The sequence below is a fragment of the Bufo gargarizans genome, chromosome 2, assembly GCF_014858855.1.
Source record: "Bufo gargarizans isolate SCDJY-AF-19 chromosome 2, ASM1485885v1, whole genome shotgun sequence".
NCBI lineage: Eukaryota > Metazoa > Chordata > Amphibia > Anura > Bufonidae > Bufo > Bufo gargarizans.
The window spans coordinates 220,222,212-220,229,903 of record NC_058081.1 but is presented as its reverse complement, the minus strand read 5'-3'; the positions used below and the strand labels follow the sequence as shown (position 1 = coordinate 220,229,903).

The window sequence follows — 7,692 nt, the reverse complement described above, 5'->3', positions numbered from 1 at the left end:
CTCAGATGCTGCAATCAGCGATTAACACTGGATCTGAGGGGTTCAATGATGGGGGGGGGGGGATGTGATCGCCATTCCCTGACATTGCACCCGCTACATGCAAAGAACTGTGCTTCGTGATGAAGTCATTTTCCATAACTTCGATCATCTCTACCAATAACTTCTAAAGTGATTGAAGATTGTTATTTCCTCCTAAGATTTTATATAAAAATATACGCACAGGTTTACATGTATGATCTGATTTTTGTATTTGTGAATCCACTTTTTTCACAAAATGGAGATTATCATAGCAATACCTAGATGCACAGGGACTGTCACTGAACCAGTTAAGCAAGTTGGAGGAGTGTCTAAATGTGGGATGGAGAGGCAGAGAACAGCAGAGCTGTTTTTGTGCAGCGATGCCATGTCATACAGGTCACAGACTACATCTCCTGCCTTCTGCTGCTGCTGTGTCAAGGTATTGTATATTTTTTATTTCTAGCTCTCAGAGTAGATGTTTTACCCCAGCTCCCTGTACTTGAGCTCTCTAGTCCAGTTTTTTTTTTATTATAACGTTTATGACTATGTTACAATTTAGTAACCTCACTTTTATACACTTTGTTATTAACATTTTCTGACACTCACGGATAAGTAACATTTGCTAAGGAAATTTGACAGCAGAGTACATTAGTAAATACTACATACAGCTGCTTGCATTATGCACTTAGATTTCGCACTTGCATTTACTTAAATATGATATAGAGAAAGAAATCTAACATTGCATCAATGAAAATAAAAAGAGGGAGAAAGTTTTCTAAGTTAGGGCTCATGCACACAAATGTATTTTTTTCCTGTGTCTCTTCCGTTGTTTTTTGCGGACCGTATGCAGAACCATTAATTTTAATGGTTCTGCGAAAATAAGGAAGTTACTCCGTGTGCATTCTGTTCCGTATGTCCGTATTTCCGTTCTGCAAAAATATAGAACATGTCCTATTATTGTCCGCATTACAGACAAGGATAGTACTGTTCTATTAGAGGCCAGCTGTTCCGTTCCGCGAAATACACGGACGTCATCCATATTTTTTGCGGATCCATTTTTTGGGCACCACAAAATACATATGGTCGTGTGCATGAGGCCTTAAATACCAGTTACAAACTGATATAAACTCTTCTGTATCGGTAGAGACGGTTTCATCATGTGTTCCAGTAGTATCACTTCTGAGAGGTGTGTGAATGGTGTGGTTATGAAAACTGATATTGAACTATGTAAAGTGAGAATTTTTATGCCCATAGCTTCTTAATATTTTAACTGACATAAGTGAAAGTCTGCCAATTTAATTCTTTTTGCCACAAAGACGTAGCTGGGCTGAATTGTCACTCATCTGTTTCTTCTGTGCACTGTGAAGAAAATGCACCCTGATAAGAAAATGAAACTACCGGTCGTGCGAAATGACAATGTCAGCTTTACTACTCTTGTGTGTGGGCATTTCTAAATGACTGTGGAACTGTTCTTTCATTGGGTTCGGTATAACATTCAGGAGCAAGAAAATCATGTGAAGGTTTAATCAAAGGCACCAATTCTCAAAAGGGCAGTTGTCTAATAAAATGTCATTGGAAACGTTTCTATTAGAAACACTATTGATCCAATCAGAAATTCACAGAGCTGTGAGAATGTACTCATCATTTCTCGATGATCAAGTCATAGGAATTACCTGCCCTACTAACAGGACATTTTTAATGTTAAAGGTATTGATAGACATGAAGGAGGTCATTTATTAACCTGAAATACGGCTAAATTAGGTGTATTTCAGGCACAGATTGCAGATTTCAGGCAATCTGCGACTTTTCCCCACTCACGCCAGGTCTAAAAAAAGTGGGTGTGGTATGGGCAGGTCAGGATACGCCGAAGTTATGTTCAGGCCGGCGCCTCTGCATAACTTCGCCAATCCACCCACAGAGCAGGAGCTTTATGAAGACTGACATCTAAAATGCCAGTCTTAATAAATGCCCCCCGAAAGGTTTATTTTAGTTTGATATCAGCTATGCAGTCCCTTAATATATCATTGTAGTTCATCAAATCTGAGCCAACAATTTACATAGAGAAACTCATATTATTGTATATAAACCAATTGCCATATAACTACAGTTTGATATTTGCAGCATTTTAAGTGAAAACAACCGATTACATAGATAAAAAACTGATCGGTTTAAAAATTTAATTTATTTCTATGCAACAAACTATTGCCAACATGCATCAGATTCATACAGACATCAAAAAGATATACTAAAAAAAATACTAGTGTGAGCCCTTGCTCGGGCATGAATGCCCTAACCACAATCTATAGGTTCCAGTGGTGTAAAAGGATGTTGCTTGTCCCCAATGCAGTTTGTAATAGCCCCCCCCCCTCCCCCACCTAACATATGTTATTTATAATTCTTGTGTCTATTTTGTGGCATCTTTTGGGCACAACCTACACCAAGGGACCTACTTTCTGTATACTACAATTTCTGAGCACATCCTGCACTTAGCTTAACAAAGTTAACTCAATCCTTTTAAGTTCACCACTGTCACGTACCAGATGTGCAGGATCACTTCTTTAACAGCTTCCCGCTCCATCACGAACAAGGGCCAGTTTGTGCTTCATAATGGAAAACTACATCATGATGATCTTCCAGGTACTCATGAGGACTCAACAGGAGCTCAACTGATACACAAAGTCAGACTTCTGCTGCAGCTTTCAGGTTTAGAAATTAACGCTAACCCTGGGATTTTAACACCTTACATGCTACAGTTATTAGTAACCGGAGCATCTAAGAGGATAGAAAGAGGGAATGGGTTTCCACTGTCAGTCCCTTTTGCCCACTGAAAAGCAGCCAGAGGCCTAACATACCTTTTCCTCCTTTATAGATTGGTTTATTATGTAAAAAAACAATAACAATACCTAATAGGTACAAGAGTGAGGCGGCTCTCTATTATCAAGAGGATGGAATATGGTGCTCAATCCAAACAGAGCGTACCCAACGCTTGTAGTGGGGAATATAAGAGTAAAAATAGAGGGATGGCACTCAAAACAATTGGGGTGTAGGGAAAGGTATATTTAATATGGAATAGCTGGATATGCTAAAATAGTGGCATACAATCAAATAAAAAATCTTAGATATAAAAGGACATAGTAACATAGTAACATAGTACATAAGGCTGAAAAAAGACATTTGTCCATCCAGTTCAGCCTGTTATCCCGCAAGTTGATCCAGAGGAAGACCCCTCTCTAGTAGCTATAGCCTGTAATATTATTAAGCTCCAGAAATACATCCATGGCCCTCTTGAATTCCTTTATTGTACTCACCATCACCACCTCCTCAGGCAGAGAGTTCCATAGTCTCACTGCTCTTACCGTAAAGAATCCTTTTCTATGTTTGTGTACAAACCTTCTTTCCTCCAGACGCAGAGGATGTCCCCTCGTCACAGTCACAGTCCTGGGGATAAATAGCTGATGGGATAGATCTCTGTACTGACCCTTGATATATTTATACATATTAATTAGATCTCCCCGCAGTCGTCTTTTTTCTAAAGTGAATAACCCTCATTTTGATAATCTTTCAGGGTACTGTAGTTGCCCCATTCCAGTTATTAAATAGTACATAGTATTAATATCAAGATAAAAAAGACATAGTGATATGGAGATGGTAAAAATGGTATGATATGTCAATTTAGTGAAATCCTGCTGGAAAACAAGAAGCCAGTCTCATAAGCCTGTTGGAGAAAAGTCTGATCTTATATTGTATTGACCGATAAAAAATAAGTATCTAGATACAATAGGATGGCAATTGTATAAAATCCTGCTGGAAAAAAAAAATCCTGCTAGAAGGAGGAAAAAAGTCTTGTGAGCCTGTTGGGAAAAAAAGTCCAGTCTCATACCATGGTATCCGGTGAGGAAATAGAGTGTCCTGATATGGACTGAGAGGTTGATGACTTTCTATAAGGGGTGTGAATATAGAACCCAAATTTATAGGCTAAGTGGCAACATTCACATCCGATTTTGTTTTTGGTGGTAATTCACAGGTCCAATAATCGTAGACTGTGGGATAAATCTCTTTGTGCGCCCTACATATTGTTTAAGACAGTATGTAGGGCGCACAAAGAGATTACTCAAAACGAGAATATCTGAACATATCTCAAATATCAAAAAGGGCTACGAGCTGCATTCCGTTTCTAGACACTATAAGGAATACCATAACTGCGATCCATCATCACTCACCTATGTAGCCATAGAAAAAAAATCACACGTCTATGGAGAGGCGGCAACCATATAGCCGCCATGTCTAGGTCCGAATCCAGGAAAATATTCGAATTTAACACACTGATCCCGAAAGGCCTCAATGCAGAGATGGAAATCTTCGGCTTTCTATAAAAAGCAGAGGATATTCACTTGGTGGGGTGCCCCCCTCGGGAATTAGGGTCGTAGTCTGGCTGTCTATCAGCACTCCGACCCCTCCTCCCAGGTGGGCCCCTCACCACATCCACTATGTACTACCCCACCACTACCTCATATTTGGAATACAGTAGGACATATCCAGACAGATATACTATTACCTTTTGGCAATTAATCGCCAATTATAGAGAGAATAGCACTATAATAATAGACATACACTCTATTCCCATCTATTTATTGTTCTTAGATCACTATCACTTTTACTGTCGGACCACTCTTTCACTCCATGATTGGATATATACTTATCCATTGGACGTATCTATCCATTTATTCTATTTTATTTATATTACAATCAGCCAATCCATTATATCCACTTTGAATGTTTATTATCTTATATTGTTACTATTATTGATATATGTATTTTAATTGTATCTCCAATTTTGTATCTCATGTAATATGTGAAAGACATAGTATATTATCCAATGTGATGGGTCATCCATTCCACTCCTACTTCTGAAAATCCAGCACACAATTTATCTAACTCTAAAAGAAAAAAACTGTGACCACTCCTACAATCACTAATTGGATCCAATTAGGCTCATATACATTCTCAAAAATAAATAGGCTACTCATTCCCACTGAAGAAGGAGCAGTACGCTCCGAAACGCGTATGGGGCATTGAGTAAGCCTACTCTAACTAGCTAGCAACAATCAGAAGGATCCTACAACTACAGATTAGCTCCAGAGCTATCCATCCTCTTCCCCCCTGAGAAGCTGCAGCGTTGTTTCCCGCCACTAGCCTCCACGTGGCAAGCCGAAACAGCATTGAGCAGGAGAACCTAGGAACGCACGTGACGTCACCGGATGTGACGACAATAGCAGCAACCAAAGGCCGGAGCATACAGCGAGCAGGAAACGGCACACGTGGATGCCGCCCCCAAGGCAGGACCCGCTGACCAGCTCACCAACAGCCTCCAGGAGGGTAATGTACCTGCTTACAAAGCAGCTTTTATCCCACAGCCTACGATTATTGGATCTGTGAATTACAACCAAAAACAAAATCGGATGTGAATGTTGCCACTTAGCCTATAAATTTGGGTTCTATATTCACACCCCTTATAGAAAGTCATCAACCTCTCAGTCCATATCAGGACACTCTATTTCCTCACCGGATACCATGGTATGAGACTGGACTTTTTTTTCCCAACAGGCTCACAAGACTTTTTTCCTCCTTCTAGCAGGATTCTTTTTTTCCAGCAGGATTTTATACAATTGCCATCCTATTGTATCTAGATACAATACAATATAAGATCAGACTTTTCTCAAACAGGCTTATGAGACTGGCTTCTTGTTTTCCAGCAGGATTTCACTAAATTGACATATCATACCATTTTTACCATCTCCATATATATATATATATATATATATATATATATCACTATGTCTTTTTTTATCTTGATATTAATACTATGTCCTTTTATATCTAAGATTTTTTTATTTGATTGTATGCCACTATTTTAGCATATCCAGCTATTCCATATTAAATATACCTTTCCCTACACCCCAATTGTTTTGAGTGCCATCCCTCTATTTTTACTCTTATAATACCTTATAGGTGTCTCAATGTCTGTAACAATCCAAACCACCAAAATTAGCATGTTAGTTACCTGCGCCGTCAACATCATAAAAAACTAATAGTAATGTCAGAATTGACATTTTTGTTAGTTTTGCCTCTATGAATAAAAACAAATTAATTCAAAAAGTTGTATATACTCCAAAATGATAACAATGAAAATATAATTTCATTTTGCAAAAACAAGCCCTCATTCAGGTCCATCAATGAAAAAGTAAAAGCTATGGTTCACAGAATACAGCAATACAAAAACAGATATTTTTAAAGTGATTTTTTTTGTATTTTTCCCCCATCCAGAAAATAATATTTAGCCACCGGCCAATGTTTCAGTCAACAATAGACCTTGATCACGGCCTTAGTCATGATGCTTGTAGTATGGCTGGATTGCGCCATGACTAAGGCGGTAATCAAGTTCTATTGTTGACCAAAACGTTGGCCAGTGGCTAAAAATTATTTTCTGGATGGATGAAAAAGACTAAAAAAAATCCCCAAATTCTTTTTGCCTAATAAGAATAAAAATAAGCATTTGACGCAAAAGCAACCAGAGTTCTGTGGTCTTCTCTTTAATTGCATGAACTTTATATACCACTGAGCACCACCCTCATCACAGAGGTGAGCCGTTCAACTATCTCCTCACATAGCCTTTAAAAAATCCCAAGCAACGGTACTAGAGGAGCAACATGAGCAAAGTGCACAAACAGAGGGTCATAACTGAAGCAGAGACATTAGGGTCACCTGAGGCAGGGTAATAGTGGGGATCCTGGAGCAGGGGTAGCTGGAGAAGAGGCAATATTAGTGGTGCATTTAGAGTGGGGGCATCTGGAGCTGGGGCATTTATGGGGGTGCACCTAAAGCAGAGGCATTAGGGTCGCCTGAGGCAGGGTAATAGTGGGGATCCTGGAGCAGCTGCAGGGGTATTACTGGAGAAGATTCAATAGTAGAGGTGCTTTAGAGTGAGGGCATTGAGGGGGCATCTGGTGCTGGGGCACTTATCGGGGTGCACCTAAAGCAGAGGCATTGGGGGAAACTAGGGCAGAGAGCAGTAAACAAATCCCCTATTTCCCCCTTACAGTCTCCTACAGCAGACTACTGTCACACACCTGAGAAATCAGCCCAGCACCGCAGAGGAGTCCTTCTCTCCAGCAACCACAGTTTCCTAACAGCAGGGAGGGCAGGAGGAGGCAGACACCTTCTCTGCTCCTTGAATTGCCAGCAGCCAGGAAGTTTAGAAGATACTGCGGGGCCTCCTGTACAATGTACACCAGTAGGAGGCTGCATCACTGTACGATACTGCCACCTAGTGGTTACAATAATTGTCTCTCCTGAGAAAGGAGAAATAATTACTCCTCCATCTTATCTTGGGCGCAGGAGACTGGGCGCCCACCGAGGAATCCCCCGCCTCCCCTGAGGGCCAGTCCGAGCCTGATCACAAGCCACCTCCAGCAGCATCCAGTGCATACACAGTGGAACTTACTTTTTCTGCTCATGCTACAGATGCTGCTGGAAGTGGCTTATGAAGTACTTGTCCTGCGGAACGTCAAGCAAAGCCATGATGGGGATAAACCAGTCTGACTCTTCCTAGGTACAATCAAACTGCTTTTCCTGACTTATACCAAATATCTAAGAAGGTAAAAGGACATCATTGTG

The 7,692-nt window shown here is 40.2% G+C and overlaps 1 protein-coding gene across 2 annotated transcripts in view; it reads left to right on the top strand.

The window, feature by feature from the left end:
• Positions 1-375: 375 nt before the first annotated feature.
• Positions 376-7,692, top strand: part of PRKCQ (protein kinase C theta) — a 147,320-nt gene continuing 140,003 nt past the window's right edge. Inside the window, exon 1 of one of the 2 annotated variants that reach the window (XM_044280027.1) lies at positions 376-457. The gene's annotated coding sequence lies outside the window, so the exon portion shown is untranslated. The remainder of the gene's footprint in view (positions 458-7,692) is intronic. The other variant, XM_044280028.1, reaches the window with a different exon arrangement.